Genomic DNA, 20,414 nt, shown 5'->3' on the forward strand with positions numbered 1-20,414 from the left:
TGTTTTTTGTTTATCAGACCTTCAAGATACGGATGTGTCTCTACAAGTTTTCTCCAAAGGCAACTTTTCTCTCAGCCTGGCTAAAAACGTCTCGGTCCTGCCATCTCCTGTGCAAACCAAGAGCCTTAACTGCTCAGAAGGTCATGCATTTCTGATAAATGTTTAGTTCATCATTATTTTAGAACAAGAAAAGTTCAGTAGCTTGAACAGCAGAATTACAGACTTGGAAAGTTATGTAGACATCATTAAATTCAGAATTCTATGGCCACATTAAATAGCAGGAGCTGTAAACTGACAAAACTCTTCATTGCGGAATCAATATGGGGCCGTTCTCCTAAGGTGTCTTCCCTGAAGGAAGCAGCTCTAATTCTCACTATGTCAAGACTTCTTGGGCACGTGAAATTATAAAGGAAGCTCATTGGAAATGAAATATGCCAACAGGGAATCATATCCAGTGCTGCTGCATCTGGTAAAAGCCTATGTGAAGTGACTGCAAATGTGCCAGCCTTGGCACTGGTGAGTCTTGGTGTGCTGTGTGTTCCACACTGGTGAGTGGATAGGACTCAGTATGAGTAAGGCTGCTCTGCTCATCTCCAGAGCTAGCACTAACAACCTGAGAATGTCCCCTTAGTCTCCTTGTCTACTCCTAGCCTCCACACTGAGTAGAGGTGATGAAGGTAGCACCTGTCACAACAGGCCTTGGCACCATGTTTCTAACCTCCTTATCACATTTAACCTTGGGATATGTTACTAGCCCTTTGCATCACAGCCACACTACTCCTCAGCACTACAGCTGTGGTAAAGGAGCTTTCCTTTACCACAAGATTCCCTGTGGCAGGTGATAAGGGTATTCAGTTTTTGGAGGTGAAGTGAGATCTCTGCTGTCAAAACAGTGAAAGTGCAACTCCTTATTCTATGGAACACCAGGTTACAAAGATGTCAGCGCTTGAAACATGGTTTAAGTGCAGAAAATTCAGTGACAATTTCCTGACATAGGTGATTTGTGAGGTAACTAGAGGAGATGCCCTGGCTGGAATTACTTATTACTCATGAACAATCTGTCTGAGAGTGTAGAGGTTGAAGGCAGCTTTGGCTGCAGCTCTGAGTTTTTATAGTTTAAAATCCTGAGATAAACAAGAAAACTAATAAAATTGCCAGTCTTGACTTCCAAAGGGCAAATTTCAGCTTGTTTGGGAATCTGTTGGACAGGATCACATGAGAAGCAATCAGGTGCCCTGGCGCAGCTAGTTGAACTTAAAGAACAACCTTCTCAAAACACAGAACTGGTCCTTTCCAAGTCAAGAAAGGCAGGCAAATGTGGTGCAAGGCTGGTATGGATGAACAGAGCACTCTAGACTGACTGCAAATACAAAATCTAGCCAGTGGCAGCATGAGTGTGCTACCCATCTACTTCACTGTGGTGAGAGGAGAGGTCCATGATGGTCAGAAGAGGCAAATGTCATACCCATCATACCCAAGAAGGCTGAGAAAGAGGATCCAGGGAACTACAGGCTAAGAACTCTAACCTCAGTCACCTGGAAGATATTTCCTCCTGGAAACCATTTCTGAGCTCATGCACTTCAAGAAGGTGATTAAAAATAGGCAGCATGAATTTACCATGGGCAAATTGCCACTGATGAACCTGATTGATTGATCATTGTGAAGTGGACTGATTCCATGGATGAGGAAGAGTTGTGAATGTTGTTTACCTTGCCTTTAGCAGAGCTTTTCCCAAAGTCTTTGATAGTAACCTACCAGTCAAAATATGGACAGGATAAGCAGATTATAAAGTGAATGGAAAACTGGTTGAAATTCCAGGCCAGACAGGTTGTGAGTGGCAGTATAAAGTCCATCCCACAGCTGGTTGCTTGTGGCAGTTCTCATCAGGGACAGATTCTGGGGTAAGTGCAGTTTGGTGTCTTACTGCTACTGATCTGATCCAATGGGGGAGCTTGCACCATCAGCAGATTCATGGATCATGCCAGCCTTCAGGGAAGGAGTTGATATATCAGAGGGCAGGGCTGTTGCTTAGAGGGACCAAGACAAGCTGGCAGAATGCATTTCCAGGAGTCTCACCAAGCTCAGCAAAGACAGGTGAGAAGTCTTGCACATGCTGGAGATGAACTGACTGAAGAACAGCTTTGTAGAAAGGGACCTGTTGTACTGGTGGACACGATGAGCACAAGTTGGCAGCTGGGGCAAACAAGGTCAGCCTCATCCCACATTGTATTAGCAAGCTGTAACCAGTAGGTCTAGGGAAGTAATTGTTCCCTCTCTCTGGTGCTTGTGAGACCGCTTCTGGAGTATTGTTTTTGCTGCCCAGCACAAGAGACTGACACATGGTTTTGAGTGCAGCAGAGTCACTCAGATCCCACAGGCTGTGTATGAGCTTAGTGTGGTAGGGTGAGTAGAGGAAAGAGATCCAAATTCATCTTGAAGATGTATGGTGACAGGGAAAGAGCTAATGGACATAAGTTGCAATACAGGAAATTCTCCCTGTAAGGAAAAACATTTTCACTGTTAATATAATCAAATGCTGAATGGATTTTAAGTCAATATTGTGGAATCTCAGACCTTGAAGAAATTCAAAACCTGACTGAGCAAGTTGCTTTAATAGGAGATGCTTTGAATGGGAGGTTGAACTAGCAGACCTCCAGGGATCACTTTCAACTTGTCCATCAGAGAAGAGGAGCAAAAACCAGCAAATGGCAGTAATTTACCACTGCAGACCTGCTCGAACCCTTATTGTCAGAGAGCTCTAGTGCCATAGATGAGGCACCAAACATTTCAACACTTAAAGATGGCAGCTGAGTTTTCCTTTGAGAATGGCAAGTTTCAATGAAGAGCCCTAAGGTCTGAATATCTTTTTTAATCTGGTTCTTAAGAGTGAACTTAAAAAAGAATGGATGTGTTTTCAAAGAGTGCAGGCTTCTCTCCTGAAGACATGAAAGACATAAGAGGATGATTGAACAGGATTGCTTTGAGGGACGTTTTCTTTCCTGTTGTCCTAAGATGAGATTGGAGGTTGTAGGAAGTGGCAGATGTTTTGGAGAGGCCCTATTGTTTTCAGGACTTTAAATTGTTGTTTTCCTTTGTGAGTTTCCTATCTGCTAATAGTGAATGCATACTTGTAGCTAGTGTACGTGGTTACATTTGGCCCCTTTTTGGAGTTAGATGATATTGTTTTCTAACTGGTGCTAATTTCCATTTTCAGACACTCTGCTTAACTTCAGCATTAGCAAAACTATATGAGAAGGTGATGTTGCTGTACTCTGTGCTGTGCAGGGCAGTAAATATAGGTATGCATTGCAAGAATAATTGTATAGGTTGAAAAGCTAATATACATCAGTACTTTGTTAAAAAGTATGCACATTCCTTTTTTTCCCAAGTACACATAGTGCTTGGGAAAAAAAAGCCATTATCTATTCATGACTGATCAAATTCTATACATTTTATGAGAAAACGTTTTTTCACTAAAAATTAATAAACATGATACATATTTAATGGAATATATTATTTTTCCTTCTTCTAGTGTCATGATTCACAGTTTTGTAGCAGCTTCCACAGGTGTAGGTAACAGGATAAGTGAGGGGATAATTGTAATCCTTATATTTAAGAAAAAAATCCTCCTTATTTTTAACGCTTGGTAACTTGAAGATGTTTCTTGTATTTTGTCTTAAATACAGCATTTCATAATTAGTTTCATGCCTCTTTCTCTATGATAAAACAGTTAGAATATGGGCCTTCTTCCTTTCCTCAGTGGTTTGTTAACAAAACAACATGCTGTTAACAAAACAACATTCTATATTTTATTAGAATTGTGGGGAAGAGGAAATGAGATTTGCCAAATGGGGAAGGAGAAAATATTTATCAGATTTCAACCCTTGGATTAAATTAGATCATGGTCTGTAAGAAAAATTATGTGGCTCTTCAGTTTTGTTTTAGCCAAGGTTCTGTGATCCAAAAACATGCTATATTCATTGCATATACTAAAAGCATCACTCACATGCTGGTCACAAGAACATGGTTCTATTAAAAAAGTTGTCACTTATAAGTATTTTTCCCTGTAGTTCAGAAAATAATTTTTATTTGAATAGCTTTGAAATTTCAAGATCAGAATATTTTTATAAGCAATAGTTTAAAGCCTGTGATATAATCTGAAAACTATCAAACATACGATCTTCCTAATGTGCCAGCACTTTGATTACATAAAAATACTTTGTTGATTCTTAGTGAATATTCATGAATGGTGTATATATGGTTGGTATGCATATGCACAGTATAAAACAACATTGTAAAAAACACATCTTTATACTTATGGAAAAATTTAAAAATAAATCATTCCTTTCTACCTCATTTTCCCCCCTCATTTTTAATTAATGCCTACTTAATGACTATCCATATTATCTCAGTATAATTTCTGCTCTGGTGATGTCTCTGTAGAATCATTGATATTTCCTCTAAAATGAGAACTGGAAAACAGTCTATATTAGCTGCTAGTTTACTTGATCATGTCCTGGAATATCCCTAGCCTTCAGGCAAACTCATTGAATTTCTCTCCTGTTTTAGAGTGTGTAGAGGCAGCTCATAGGCTTGAAGTCATGGTCAATGGGGATCTAGTCGAAACAGTCAATATTATCCATAAAGTGAGTCAATTCATTTTAAAACAGGCATCTACTGTTAGTCAGATGAATCACTCTCTAAACTTCATTGATGTAGATATGTCAAGGTGGATGAGATGGATCCCACCCTCACGTTCCCTTGATATTTCTCCTCACTCGTATGAGAGTGAATTGCAGCACTTAAAAAGAATTTTTCAGTGCAGTTTGCATTGCATTTGCAATTGGGACAACAACTCTCAGCTTGCTGAGTTAACTGTAAGTTACCAGCTTGGCAATGCCAGCTGTGTATGGGGACTCTACTACGTATGAACTGGTCACGGTCGATATGTGAGTCAGTGGTGCATTCAGCATTTAAACACAATAAGTGCCTTTGGTGTTCTTACTGAAAAATGGCTCTAATGAGAGCCATATTTACACTTTAGCAAGCTTGCTTTCAAATAGCTCCAGAACATTTAGATTGAGTTGGCTGACAGATTCTAAACAATTTTCCAAGTGTTGTACCAAATCCATATCGGGTACATATTCTGACTGCATGTTATTATATACTGCATGCTAAGTTCCGTCTGTGAATTTGTTTACTGGCATGTGAACAGAGGAACAACCTCATCTTCTTATTCTGGACCTCCTAGCACTATGCTCCTTCTCAGGAGCAGAGAGGAACTTGAAAAGATTGGGTTGAAGCTGCAAACATACATTAGATAAAGGAGAGAGAAGAAAGATAGTTCTGATGAATCAACGGGTCCAGGAAAGGGGAGAATGCTCCTGAACTTCTAAGCCATGTTGTTTTCTCCAAACATTGTGCCATTTTCTCTGTCCCTCATATCAGTTGGGTTGTTTGTATAATGCCCAATTCCACGTTTCCTTTAGCATGTTGTTGGCAGGTAGGTGAAAATGACAAAAGAGTGGATGGCCCAAAGCAATGGTGAGCAGTTGTAGGTCCTTACAGCAACCACTAGCACCATGTTTTGGCACAGATGGAGTGGCCCTTGAAGGCTTTATCTTGCAGATGAATATTAGAGAATAAATTAGCAGAAGCATTAAATGTAATTAATTGATATCCTGTTTGGTTGTCTGGTTTGTTTTTAATCATCTTAAGTAGCATGAATTGGGATGGGAGCTATTCTTTCCTTTGGAGTTGTGTCAACAGGCAGGTCATGATAGGAATGCTTCCACCCCCACTTTATGGCTGAAATGCTGGAGACATGCTGGGTTATTTGTTCCTCTGCCCTGCATTGCACTGCGTAATTCTGGATGCCCTTTGCCTGGAGGAAGTCACAGCCCAGCTCAAGGTTCAGAGGCTTCCTTAGCAGTGTGGGAGGAGAAGTGGGAGTGGATTCCACAGAAACCTCTGATCAGGAAGCTGCCCAAGCAAGCTAGTGGGGAATGGCTGCATTCCAGGGGAGTTTCCTACTTGCTGTGCCACTGGGGCATGCTGAGGAGCATATGCTGGGCTGTGCCAAGTGCTCTTGTCTTCAGCTGCCTTTTTCCAGGCTCTTGATGGAGGGGTTGTGCAGCCTGCAGGTGAGGCAGGGTGGGAGCTTCCTGTAATGGGAATCTCATTTAGGCTTAAGAGGTAAGCTAGCATATTGGAAGGGCTGTCAAAATAATAAGGCTGAGATTCCTTGCCTTGTGGCAAAAGTGTATGTTCATAGAAATGCAAGTAGCTACCAACAAGTGTCTCACTTGTTGGAGATGGTGAAGCTCTGCAGTACCTTTGAATCTTCCAAGAACTGATGCCAAGTAACAAAAATCTCTTGTATCTCTGCCTTGCTCCAAACCCACAGGTTAAAGCAGGTTGTACACTTGCAGGAATATTTTTTCACTGCATGAATTCAGTAGGCTGGTTTTGCACCTGTAAGAAGCTGGTGTGCTACTTGCCTTTTCCCTGGTCTTTAACTAATTGCAATTTGAAAAACATTGTTTTATGGTGTCCTTAACATGGGCTTTATAGTAAGTAAACATTACATCCTGTTTACATGGTCACATCCAGTAAAACTCAAATATTGAAATTTCTGCAAATTCATCCCACATTTTATTTAGTTACATTATATGCATTCAATGTATTTAAAGATTAAACAATATTGAAACAATTTGTTACAGTGGTTTAAGCAAAACTTTATGGGTTCTTTGTCCACAAACTTGTCTAGAAATTTGCCCCATTCAGTCTTAGGAAGAGATGTGAAAGAAGGAAAAAATGGTAGAAAATGTGATCTTGCTTCTTTATTGTTGGTGTGTAAATATCTTTATGGAATTAATATTATAAAGACAGAAGCTTACTTACACCAGATAATTTTATGGGTAGAACAGAACTGTTACATGCATAGGGAAAAAAGGCATACGAAGTGCCAGTGTTTCAAAAGTAAAGTGAAATTCGGATAGGAATGGTGTGGATTTTTAAAATAGTGTAACTACCAATCCTGTATCCATCTTCAAATAAGAACTCAAACATAAATATTGAAGTCATTACTGAAAGAGAGTCTGTAGTGTAGTCTGTGTAGATGTGAGACCAAAGTAACTTAGCAGCTTTATCTACCTCTAGAAACTTTGACTATATGTCCAGTTGAGACCTATTAAAAGGAGAATATTTTCATAGTGAACAAGTTCTGTTTTGCTATGCTGTATGTGGAGACACCACACGTCTGGTAGCTGGATATAATGGAATAGCTCATAAGTAGTAGTCTACTCCTCTCATGTGGCCAGCTTTGGTGGTGATGAAGCTTGCATTTTCCAACAATGAATAAATCTTGAGGCTGAGACACTTTTCTGTCTTTTTCCACTGCTATGTATTTGTGTGCCACTGCCTCTTCAACTTCTGTCACTCTGCTCTAGTACCTGTCCTTGTGTCTTACTCCAATTCTCCTAATTTAGTTGATAAGGTTCTTCATCTGGGCTTCTGTTTAACACCTTTTTATTTAGTAAGACCTTGATCTATGAGCTCGAGGCTCCAGTCATTTTGCCAATCACTTAGAGTTCCTCCAGTCCTTATCTCTGTTCTTACATAGCCAAGGCAAGCTGATTTTCTCTCTCACTATCATATTTATCTCTTTCTGCCTGCTCTGTTCTTCAACTTGTTTTAGCAGCTTTGTCTCTGGTCTTGCTCTGATTTATTTGTCAGGTCAGCCACTGCTTGCTCTGTAGAAAATCTTTTCATGAGATTTTACACCTCTCCCATTTGGTCTCCTGGTTCCCATCCTTCACTGATCACATTATGTACTGTATTTTAAGTATCTAAACTCAAAGAAAAAAAGGGAGGCCATGTTGAGTACCTAATGTTGGATAGTTGGTGGCAGAAATAACCTCCAAAGTTCCTCTATAATCACTAGGAAAGAAGGTAGATGCTTTTGAAGAGGTGGTTCATAATAGCAAGACAGCTTCTTGAAAGTAACAGTGTGTGTAGTCCTTAGTATCAAAGTTACCAGAGTAGCTATAAACAAATGTGACAATTCCTCAGTAGGTTGAAGCAGTTTCTTAAGGCTGATGTACTGTTCAAGTTTCATGGCATTGTTCCTGAAATCCCCAGTATTCAATGTAACCTGAAATATCAAACACATTTAAAAATAGTGATTTTATAAAATGTTGTCTGCTACAGAAGTTTTTCAAATTAAACCAAATAGAAATACCACTACCCTTTTACTTATTTATGACCAAAATCCTAGAGTCACAATCATAACTCCTGACCATGGAATTGATATCATCATTGGTGACACAAGTATTCATTCCTTAGTCCTGCAGGAATGAATAAATAGGCTGACCTTTTGTCTCACATAATGAATATCTTATGTAATCCTTGAGTGGATCCACCTATACACGACAGGATTTATTACTTAAACTACTATAAAAACAAAATAAAGGACAGCATGTTGAATGCAGGATCCGCATATATCTTTCTCTTGGGAGAGGAAAGAAAGAAAGGGAATAGATGTTCTCACATTCATGTCTCATTTAAAACTTTAAAATGCTTTAATACAACAGGAGATCTAAAATCTCTATGCCAAGATAGGGTGTAATAAGGCATTGTTTATATAGCTCACTACTGTTGCAAGGAAACCATGCAGTCTCTTTGAGAAGTAGGGCTTAGGAAATCATGCTGCTGTTCAGAATAGCTGGTGAGGTGGGCTTATGGTAGGGCTGTTTTGTCAGTCAACAGAACTAGTAAAATCACAGCCTAATCCTGAATCAGCCATTATAACCTGCACCAGCTGTTTATAGTCCAGTTGCTGTCACCTCCTGCTCCTTCTTCCCCCATCTACTCCAGCTGTCATCCCTGAGGCTCATATCTGGGAAGCTTCCCTGTTTGTTTTTTTTATGAATCTGGAAATATGCTCTTACAAGCAGATAGACAGCACTGAGGGAAAGACTTCATAGGAGTTTCACTTAGTGGACACCAGAAAGCTCATAGAAATAATGTGATGCTAACAAACTTGAATCAGTTTGTGTTTTCTTAGATGTTTGGTCAGTCAGGCTTAAGACACAAATCCAAAAGGAAAACAAGCTTCCTTAGATTGATTTGCAATGAATTGTGCTTTAATTAATCTAACTTTTGACTTTGGTTTCCAGCAGGACAATTACTAGAATGAGAGCTTTGGTATCCTTCTTCTGGCAGATGATTAGCTTCGTTATTTAAATAGATGAAATCTGGTACTAACAAATCTTCATTTCGTACTGAATTTTAACACCATGTCCAGTTTTAGACACCATACTTGAGGAAAGGAAACAATCAACTGGAAACAGTCCAAAGGAAAGTGACAAAAAAGACAGAAGTGTAAAAATTATAACTTAAAATGAAAAAAAAAATTATGTTCATTTAGTCTGACAGACAAGATAGAATGAAGACACTATAATACAAGAGGTTGCTCCAAGGAGGAAAAGAACAATCTATTTCCTTTGCCTGTTGGATAGAACAAGAAGTAATAGGCTAAATTACAGCAGGGAAGATTTATTTTTAAAATTACAGAAAACTTTAATGGTGAGGATAGGGAATAGATTACTTGGCAAGCCTTCGGAGTTTCCATCTCAATTGGAGATCTGTAAGATCAGAGTCCTTGAAAAACTGCTTCCTGCAGGCAGGAGGATGTATTAGGTGTCATCTGGAGGTCCCTTCTAGTTATTCTGTATATTTTATTCTTGTAGTAAAACTGTAGTTTAAAGGATAGGATTCATGTACACTTCTTACACTATCTTCTTCATGTCTTCAACCAGTGATAAAATCCTGTAGAAAGGAGAGTAAACAATGCTGTTACTCCAGTGATCTTGTAATGAAAAATGGAAATATATCTTGGAACAAAGTACTTTTTGATATACCTTCTTTTAGATAATTGCACAGGAATACTTGGAAAAGTGGCTGTAATAGGGAAAAAACAGATAATGTGATAAAATTCATTTGTTTAAAATTACTTTTTGGCACCTGTTACTGTTGTACTGAATGATATCACTGTAGATCACTCATGTGGGAACTTCAGAAATCAATTGAATGTCCTAATTGCATTCAGAATGCTAAGTATAATTTTAGATTTTTATTTTATCACTCCTTCTATTTTAAAGATTTCATATAACTGGAAATATTAGAAGTAGCACTTCAGTTCTCAAAAATTGTACCTATCATGTGAAATCCATTAAAAATCTAAAAGGATAAAGTGTAGACTCTTCAGAGATAACTTTAAAAGTTCTTTTTACTGTATTAGTTGTATTTGCAGTTGAGTGTTCCAGAATAAAGTGGTTGGGCCAGGGCAGCTGACTAACCACTTGTAAATCACAACTCTCAAACACATATTTTGGACACAAAGTTTAGAATTTATTTATTTGTTTTATTCTGGGCATTCTTTATTTTTCAGATTATAACTTGAATGCAGTTTCTTTACATTGCCTGTAATATGACTGGGACGTAGCACTTCTACTGCAGAATGTCACAGAAATTTGACTTGACTATTCTATTTCTTTCTCCTTCAGCTGCTTAGACCTCAGCAGATCTTGATCCTGAGGAAGGGCACCATCGACCATCAGGGCTGAGCAACAAACTGCACTTGGTGCCATTGGAACCATGCTCATCTGAATCCTGGGTGCTGAGTCATGGGAAACACTGCCTGTCCTTCCTTGGGTTCTTCAGGTGTACACCCTGGGAGACCGCTGTCCCTACAGGTTCCAGATTCATGGAACGGAATGTGGCTGGCTGGACTCTTCACCTCACCCAGGCTTATGTCAAACCTCATTCCTCCCTTCATCTTTCTCATTGGAGACAAGGGGAACAGATGCATACAATTGATATTTTTATTTGTCATTGAAATAGCTATGTTTGGGTCCAGTGATTTGTGAATTTAGGTGACTTTGCAAGCTGCAACAGTAGAGATTGATGCTCTGTAAAGGTATAGGCACTTACTCAATGAATGGGGAAAAGAGACAAAATTTTGGAGGCTTCACTGGAGTGTAAATTCTAGACTTGGATACCTCTGCTCCTGCATATATACATGCCCTATAGATTTCAGCACAGGGTAGAGGTTATCTGAAGTTAGCTTTAAATAATATTGGTCAGTTATTGGAAGGGATCTGGCCTCAGTAAGAGGCCACTCTGTCCATGGAAGAACTAGCAAGATGCTCTGCCTTCTCAAAATCGTGTAGCTTCTACTTTTTGGAGTCAGTTGCTTAAAACAAGATCAATAGGACTGATATTTTTCAGACTCACAGCAAAGTCCTGGAACATATTACAGCACTGAGTTGTAAGGCAAAAACTCATTGTTATCTGTAAAAAAAGATAAACAGTGGCCTAGCCCACTGAAAACTGCACCATCCAGCAACCTGTTGATGTACCTAAATTTTCCAAGGCTGTAGCTCTTTAGAATGTGTTTATATAAAAACCACAGTAAAATGAAAATAAGTTTGATAAACAGTCAATCATTTTTTTTAACTGAGAAGCTTGAAAGGAAATAGTTGCAAGAAGCAAAAATCTTCACAGATTTTTGTTATATTTTTAAAATCAGGACCTCTATTCTTGCCATTCATGTTCTCTAATGAAGCTCAGGCACATGTTCAGAGTGGTTTTACAGGTACATTTCCTTACATTCAATAGACACAATAGATTTTAAACAGTTTCATAGCAACAGATGGTTCATTATGACCATTAACCTAGATAAGTGAGTATCAATTTGGCACAGCCTTAATGGTCCATAGTGGTCTGTGGGTAAAAAAATATTTCTCTTCATCTGAGTACCTTCCTGAGAGATACTTTTTCAGTTTTGGTTTTGGCTCCACTCTTTTTCCCCCTTTGTTTTTACAAAGCATGTTCATGTGAATTCTTGCATTCAGGAAAAAAAATTGTACCCAAGAGCTTTGTGGTAAGAACATTTACCACAAAAAATATTTGTTTCTCTGAAATGTAGTAGCCATAGTATATCCTATCAGGCAATCAGAAATTTTAAAAGTTGAATATATACCTTGACAGCAGCTAAACAGACATTCCTAGATAGCAGAGATTTTAAAATGATTGTTACTACACCCATTGGAATTTAGAAAGGCGGTTTCATTTGCTGATTTTATTATTAAATCCCTCTATGCTGCTGGGACGTGTCATAGCTCTTCTATGAGACAAAAAATACTATTAATGGCATGGTAGAGGAGGACCCCACTGCAATACCTAATGATGGAGCTAACACAAAGTTGGGAAGAGCAGAACCCAAGCATTCTGGGAAGTGCAGAACTGGGATAGAAGGATCAGAGCTGGTTTGCTGTGTTCCCCAGAGCCACAAATATCTTGACACCAGACCAGTTGTGTCGGCAGAGGCTGCTGATGGCAGCACGGTGCTGGCTGTTGGAGGAAGACAGCACATCTTGGAGGGAAGGACACCACCTCTCAAAGTGGCATAAGCCACTGCCCCCTGCTCTTAGAGAGCATGGTAATCTAGTATGTATGAGTGTAATCTAGGGCTTATGATTTACTTACCTCACACGTTTGCCTTCGGTGATGTAGCTATGTAGGAAGACTTGCAGCACACATGTGGGCTTATTTCCATCCCTGAGATTCAGCTAGGGTTTACTATATTGTAACAGAAACCCGTGTTTTAAAAATAGTGCTTTAATATACTGTGGCACCCTACATAATATTTCAGACTGATTCTATGGTGATGCATATTTGTGTGAATCTTAATGAGATCCCTTCTCTGTTGTCTCTTCTTCAAGCTAACCAGGCCCAACTCACTCAGACAATCCTCATAAGACGTTAGTATCACTCCTGAATAATGCTCCATTTCTCTTGTCACCTTTGTAGCCCTCTGCTGGACCACTTCTGGTGGTTGCTTGTCTTTCTCTTATCCTTGTCTTTCTTGATTTGACATCAAGTATCTTCTTTCACATGGGTTTATCTGCATGTTTAGGGATGCACATGTGTATGTGTGTTTGTGTATGTGTGTGTGTCCATGTGTGGCTGAGGTTAATCTATTTTTTCTTGTTTCTACTTGGTCACCATCCACACCTATTCATACCACACACCAGGTTTTAATAGTGGCTGCCATGTAGCTGAAAATGAGCAAGGCTTTTAAGGAGCCTGCCTGTGCTAGACACTTTGTTGGCTGCTGTGGGATAGTGAGGGATTGTCTTGGCCTCACAAAAGGCATTTGTATTTGTTAGATGGAAAAAAGACAGTAAAACTTTCTAAAAGTTAATGTGTTGGATTTATGTGACTATAGAGGATCATGAGAACACCTTGGTCATAAACAGTAAGGAACTTTTAATGAGACGTTTTTGAAGTTAGTTTGGACTACAATTTTAATATCCTTAGTGAAGTTATCATGTTTTTAAAATAATTTAAAAAGTTTACTGTGACCTTAGCACATTACTAAAATAGAATTATGTAAAAATAAATGAATTTATGTTGGACTGATGAAATAAGATATTTTAGAAGAGCAGTAGAATACACAAGTATATAAGCAAAACAGTTTCAGTATGTTCAAGAAATAATTCTTCAGACTTTTTCCCAAGATGACACCTTTGCTTTCTGTGGATGTTTGTCCTGTCAGTGTAAAGATGCTGTGTCTTTAAACCATTATTGGTGTTGTTGTCTAGGAATGGCATTTCCCAGTTTAGTGTTCTCATTGAAACACTCTAAACCATGTGCCACTCACTCATTCCCCTGTTCCCCTCTCCCTCCCCTGGGGTGGGATGGAGAGGAGAACTGGAAAAACAAAAGGTAAACATCACAGACTGAGACAAGAACAATTTACTGGAAATGAAATTAAAAATTACTGGCAATGAAATTTAAAAAACACCCCTACAAGGAACTGTAACAATAGCAATATCACACATAAATGGTCACCCTGCAGAGCCCCAACAACACCCAAGCACTCCCTCCAGCACACCAGGTGATCCAGAAGGGACCCCTTTCCCCTGGGAAATCATGTGAGGTGGTACAGAATAACCTCTGGATCCTGCCCATGTCCCTCTTGGTTACTGCAACAACTAAACCTGTCCCTTGCCAGAACCAGGACAAATGGGGGTGAGAAACCTCTTGCAATGCCCCACTTCCAGTCTACTTCTGGAGTTAGTTTTTGTGAGCAGGGACAGCTGCGACTAGCAAATGTATCAAGTGTCCATTAAACTTCATACAATCTCAGTTGGATCTGGTGATCTGAAGTCTCTATGCCTTCCAGTGTTGTTCTAGATTTGTTTCAAATTGTCCAAGAGGTTGAAAAATTACCAGGGAAATTGGGGTAATAGTTGAGTGAATGGATAATGTGCCTGCATAAGCCTCATTTCCTTAGGACATTATACAACAAAATGAAAAATCATCTGGATGGGGACATTTTCAATATTTAGCAGTATAGATGTTTTGTTTCAGCTGTTAATCTTACTGCTAGTTTGTGGAGAGAAGTCAAGTTTGCTTAACAGGAAATAGAGCTAATCAGTCTTCATCATGCTTGGCTTTTTCTTTGGGAAACAAATAAGAGTTAAACCGACAATATTCTATCTCGAGTTATCTGTAGTTAGCATTTCTGATCAGAACATCCAGTTCTTTCTTCTCTCTTTACTTTTAAAATTATGTTTTTATTTCAACCACTTTCTACCAGCAGGCAAAGCTGCTGTTACACTGTACCCAGCTGTGAAATCAATATGATTTTCATTACAAAGATAACAGAAACTCTCTTAGAAAGACTGTGAATTGCCAAAGGTCAAATAACAGTCAGTGGCACAGCTTAGAATTTAGATGCACTAATTAAAAAATTCTGTGGTATAAATATATTAATGAAATGCACCCTGAGAAATGTTTGCATTTAAGATGGCAACAATTTTAAGATATTACATTGTTTCTTTAATTACTGTAGTTCATGTAAGTCACATCAAACTGTGATGGGTTCTTTCTCTGGTTGATGATAATTTCTTATAAAAATAAGTATTAGCTCTTGTTTCCTCTTTTAATTCACAAATATTTGAGCTTGATTAGACTAGAAAGTGTAACAGGCACAGAAGACAGAACGTATCGAGTATGATTTTTGTCATATTGAACTTTAAAAATTGCACATACTCCAAATGAATGGGTGCATCAGTTATTTCTGAGATATGTGACTTCATTAAGAGCAAGAGGAAGTGCACCATCAAACTGAAAGCAGTACTTGAGTCTTTCAGCCGAAGCAGCCTGTTCTATTAAATTGAATTCCGGATTTTAAAATAAATGTTATTACTCTTTTCAAGATCATCCTTGATCTCTTCTTTTAAACCTCAATTTTTTCAGCAGTGAAGTTGCATTTGCCTTATTACAAATGAAAATATCAGGAAATAAATTCTTTTACTACTTGTATTTGTTTGACATTCCTCTCTCACATCTCTCTATTTTTATTTAAATTCTGTCTCTTCCATGCCATGTGCTAGAGCAGTAAATTCAGATTGCCAATTATTGTGGGCTTTAATAGAAAATTTCCTCACCTTAGGGCTGAGGATTTTTTGCGTTACTGTGCTCCCTCTGCTGGATAGTACCTGTTAATTTTTCGTTCCCTGAGCTGTACTAGTCTCCATGTTCTGTAAACAAGCAATCACACTGCCTTAAAGAAAGAGGTATAAAAAGTGGGAATGCGTCATGTTGATCTCCGATAACATGGGAGGTGACATCTGTAGGCTGGGAAAAATCCAATTGTCGGGCAGCTCAAAAAGCCTTCAGCAGACATTTGAGGAATAGTAATTTACTATCTCTTGAGCAAAACCAGATGGACACTAAATAACCTTCTTTCATTTGTATAACTTAGGGTGACGTTGCTTCTCATACTTTGGTAAGTACAACCGTATCCTCAGATGTCCCTGTAATGTTATTAGTGTCTCAGTCTTAGTGTCATGGTTCTCATAACTTGCTTCACCCTTTGGCAAATCTTACAGAGTCACTGCTGGGCCAGTGTTTGCTCAGTGGAAAAAGCAAACATGCGCTCATGCTCAGTGCCAGCCCCACAGCAAGGTGGTGAGAACACGATCCTTTCTTGTCCCCACTGCAGTGGGGCAAAAAGGACGAAGAGCAATACTTCAGTTTTGTTTCTAGAGGTGATTTTGGTCTTTGAGGCCTTTGACTTCATGGAGTGCTTTGGGGTTGTTGTTCTCATGCTCACCTTTCTCTGGCTGCTGTCACACAGTGAACCTGGCTTTGTCTGTCCTTCCTTCCTTCCTGCTTGCCTCCCTCCCTCCCTCCTTCCCTCCCTTCCCAGTGGGATGTGGCTTGGGTGGGCACTCCCAACATAACTGATTGAATGTCACAGTCACCTCTCATTTGACCCTGGAACCTCCTGGCACTCCACCCACCCAGGGACCCCCATCTTCCCCACGAGCACTGCCCAGATCAAGCAGCCCCTGTGTTTCACAGCCTCCCAGCACTTAGCTCTGTGCTGGCTGACCCAGTTGGTTCTATGGAAAGGAAAAGGAAAGTCAACATCCACTTCAGTTGCAGGTGGATTTTCCCCATCTAAGCTACTTCTAACCAGATCTTGAGCCATGGTTTTGCAAGTAAGCCTGATACATTTGCAGTTTCCTTCAAATTTATTGTAATGTTATAAATGTATAATGTTATCAATGTTATAATTGTATGTTATAAATGTTACTGCATATTAGTATCAACAACTGGGATTGTCAGTTTAGCTTGGCTCTTATAGATTGGTCCACATTTCTCCCATATGTTGAAATATATCAGGCTGGTAGCTTATTAATGAAAATAAATAAAAAATTGCCAGTTGTTAGGGGCAGCAATTTATTTTGTTTAATTTACCATTTATTTAATTTACCATTATTATATAATGGTAACTTAAATTAAGTATAGTTATTTACTGTTAATATTTATTTAATTTAGTGTTGTTATATAATGGTAACTATTTGACCCCTGGTTCAACTAGGAGATTTGTTTTGGGAAAAGGTATTATGGGCAAATTCTAGTTAAGAATTTTTTTTCTAAGTTCAGTTTTAAATTTCAATATCTGGACATATAAATTAATTTTCCAGGTCTTTAAATCTCCCAAACAATCTTAGAGTGAAGTAATGAACCTAATTATTTTCTCTGATTCTCACTAATAAATTAAACCAACTTCCATCTACATGTACACTTTCTTTTACAAAAGAAGGTGCTTTTAAAAACCATTTTTAAAAGAAAAAGCTGGTTAGAAGAATAAATTTTCAATCCCTAAAACCTTCAGTTCTTCTTCTTTAGAAGAAAAGAGTTGCTTGGTACATTCTTCTTTTGCTAAATAATAAAAGCTTCTGCTGTCGAATAGATGTTTTTCCTTAATTTTGCAAGGCCTAAACAAAATCAGCATTACCATTTGCACGACAACTTGTCCTAGGGTCAATTAATGACAGTTTTGCTGGTGGTGGGGCTGGGCTGAGAAGGCCGGGAAGGACTTCTGCAAAAGGAACCCTTAATGCTGAGGCTTCCAGGATGAGGCTGGAAATCTTTTGCCTGAGATGTCCATTGAGTTATAGCAACTAAAACACTTGACAGTGCTTGTCTCAGCAAGAGCATACACCGTATGCTCTGGGACTATTCCCAAACAGAATTATTATCCAACTAGTGCCACAGCAAGCTCATTAATACCCCAGTTACCCATTCAGTGGGACTAATCCTGCAGCCCCTGAAGTCAGTGAGGAGATTCAAGTTATCTTTAGGATGCTTGAATAAAACCTTAGACTGCATTTGCATGATTTAAGTCACACCACAGGAATTATTTTCCAAAGTTTTAAATGCTTGCTAATTTGCCAGTTTCTTTATTCCAAGCTACTTGTTTTCTTCCATCTTATGAGGAGCAGTGATATGAACTGGAAAAGGGAATACATTTGTGTATTTGTACGTTTCTGCTATTTTCCTAAGTTTTTTCCAAAAAACCACTAGAATAAGCTTGCAATGGAATTGTAACTCAAATGCAAATATATATGTTAAACAAGTTTTTTTTTCTCCAAATATGTGACCAGTTCATGGGAAGAACTGTGGAAATTTCATAGTTGATGTGGATAAAGAAAATGCCAGTTTAAGCTGCTGTAGTTCTCAGTCAATTCCAGTCATTCTTTATTGCTCTATGACCACACAATAAATTTAATTGAAAACTAATCTTATTATATGTAAGAGAAGAAGAACTGGTATTTTCCAAAAAACCCCCCTTCAGGTCCCAATATTTTTCCAGACTATGTTTCTTCATATTTTGGAAAATTTTCTTTTCACTCCTGTGCATTTTAACAGCAGTTTTGAGGATTTTTTTGTTGGAAAAAAAGATAATTAGGTATGTGGGAAGTGAGAAAGAATGAACCTACAAGCTATACAGACAAAAGATACTATTTCATGTAAGTATATTTATGGTAGTGGGAGGGAAACTTAGATCAAACTTAGATCAAGAAGAAAAGACTGGAGAGGATCTACTCCACATTCCACTTATGTGATACCAACTGCTATTACTGTACCCAGCTTTTTGAATTAAATATTGATAGAAATAAGTGAATAAAAGTCTGAGTAAACTGAAATGTGTGTTCTGTCTTTGTAAAGTGCACTTTTTTTCAGCATCTGGAGTACCAGAATCAGCACCCTTTTATCCAATTAATAGTACTAAATGAGGACATCAGCTGACAGGAAATAAGAAAGTTCCTATGGCAACTAAAAATAAGCACAGGAGGAAAAATGCATCAAATGCTGTCAGCAGACAGCACAAAAAGTGGCTGCGTGTTGATAATATGATACAAGCAGAATTAAACCCTACTTGTAAACATGCACATTTTAATCACTTTTAGTGGTACATTTTTTTCTTTTGTTTTGTGTTTTCGCCCCCATATCGGACTGTGATACCTTGGTTACAGAGTCTATTTGCCAATATCTCAGATTGGTTGCTGGCACAGGATACTGGTTTTAAAGCCTATGAAAAACAGGGACAGAGCTCTGCATCTTCAGGGGAGCAGCTGTATCCCCTCAGTTTTGGACACTGATCTAAGAAAGCCTTTTGGTGCTTTAAGTCACATGCACCTCTGGCAGTTTCTTTCCACATTACTCTTTGGTTCCTGCACACAAAATGTTTGAGAAAAAATTTGGGTAGAAGCAGAATGTCTGGTACAGCTGTGCCTTGTGGAAGGAATAGAATTGTATACCTCATGTAGATACTACTCACATTCATTTCAAGTTGCACTGAGCCTGAAAAGCTGTAGATGATAAAGTCCCTGGTGGAGGGGAAACCTGGGTATGCAGCTGCACAGCTGAGGCCACGTGCAAGCTGCTCCTTTCATCTCAGTGGGAGAAGTTTAAGGGAGAGTTTTAAGGACAGTTTAACTCTTGAAATTCCTGAGTTATCTGTTTTTCCTTCCTATCTGATCTTTCTACCTTCACCTCTCTCATAAAAAACATACCCAAACCCCCTCCCACCCTTACCAGACGTGTGCATGGCAGAGAATTCTGCATTGCTTGCTCTTTGCTCCCTGAAGTTGTTGCTGCCCTTGCAGACACTTCCAGGCTCCCCCTTCTGATGCACAGATGTGCTTTTCATAGTAGAAATCTTCTGCTGAGCAGCACAGGACCCTGCCAGAGTGCTTCTGTTCACCACAGCTTGTGGGGTTGACAAACCCACTATCAGTTTCTTGGCTAGCTCAGGAAACTTGGTTTCCGAGACAGAATATTCAGCCTTGCAGGTAGCAATGGGATTGTATTTCTCCCCAGTTATTTCTATCCTGTTAAGTGATAAAAATGTGAGAGGATGCCAAAGCAAGGCCAAAAGTAAAAACTGGAAGAAATATGGTGAGACTGTGTTAGTACCAATGAAGATCCCTACATTTACTCACAACTTCTGTAATTTCTGTTTTTGTATATGTCCATTCTGGTTGCTACCCAAATTTTAAATTCACTACTCAAATTGTAAAAGGAATTCCATTTTTCCAAAGACAACTTCATTTTCAGTTTTAATGTTATACAACTCAGAGGACCTTCTGGGGTGGGAAGCCCACTCCTCATCTATGGTGAGCAGCTATGTCATATAATTGCTTCCATAAAACCATTTTGGGTGTGTTGCTGTATATATATTTATATATGCTTCCCAATCCTGTTCTGTGCTTATATGATAGTGTATGTGAGATGTAACCCATCATTATGTGACTCAGGCTGCAAGTCGACACATGTAACCACAGGCATGTGGAGTATGAATAGATACCAGGCACTGATACTATTATAGCTTACTCTGCACTTTGGGTATGTACAAGCTGCTGTGAACAATCTCAGCGCTCTGTGGACTATACTTGCACTGCCTGCATGTCACTGCATGCACAGCTCCAGAGAAATTTAGGAAGAGATCATTAGGTAGTCCACAAACAAAACATCAGAAA

At 38.9% G+C, this 20,414-nt stretch overlaps 1 long non-coding RNA gene across 1 annotated transcript in view; it reads left to right on the plus strand.

Annotated features, from left to right (window-relative positions):
- The window catches only part of LOC141728851 (uncharacterized), a 34,106-nt gene extending 14,618 nt beyond the window's left edge, over positions 1 to 19,488 (plus strand). Inside the window, exon 3 of the long non-coding RNA XR_012580096.1 lies at positions 10,569 to 19,488. This is a non-coding gene — a long non-coding RNA (uncharacterized LOC141728851). The remainder of the gene's footprint in view (positions 1 to 10,568) is intronic.
- The last annotated feature ends 926 nt before the right edge of the window (positions 19,489 to 20,414 follow it).

This window comes from Zonotrichia albicollis, chromosome 4 (assembly GCF_047830755.1).
Source record: "Zonotrichia albicollis isolate bZonAlb1 chromosome 4, bZonAlb1.hap1, whole genome shotgun sequence".
In the NCBI taxonomy this organism is placed as follows: Eukaryota; Metazoa; Chordata; class Aves; order Passeriformes; family Passerellidae; genus Zonotrichia; species Zonotrichia albicollis.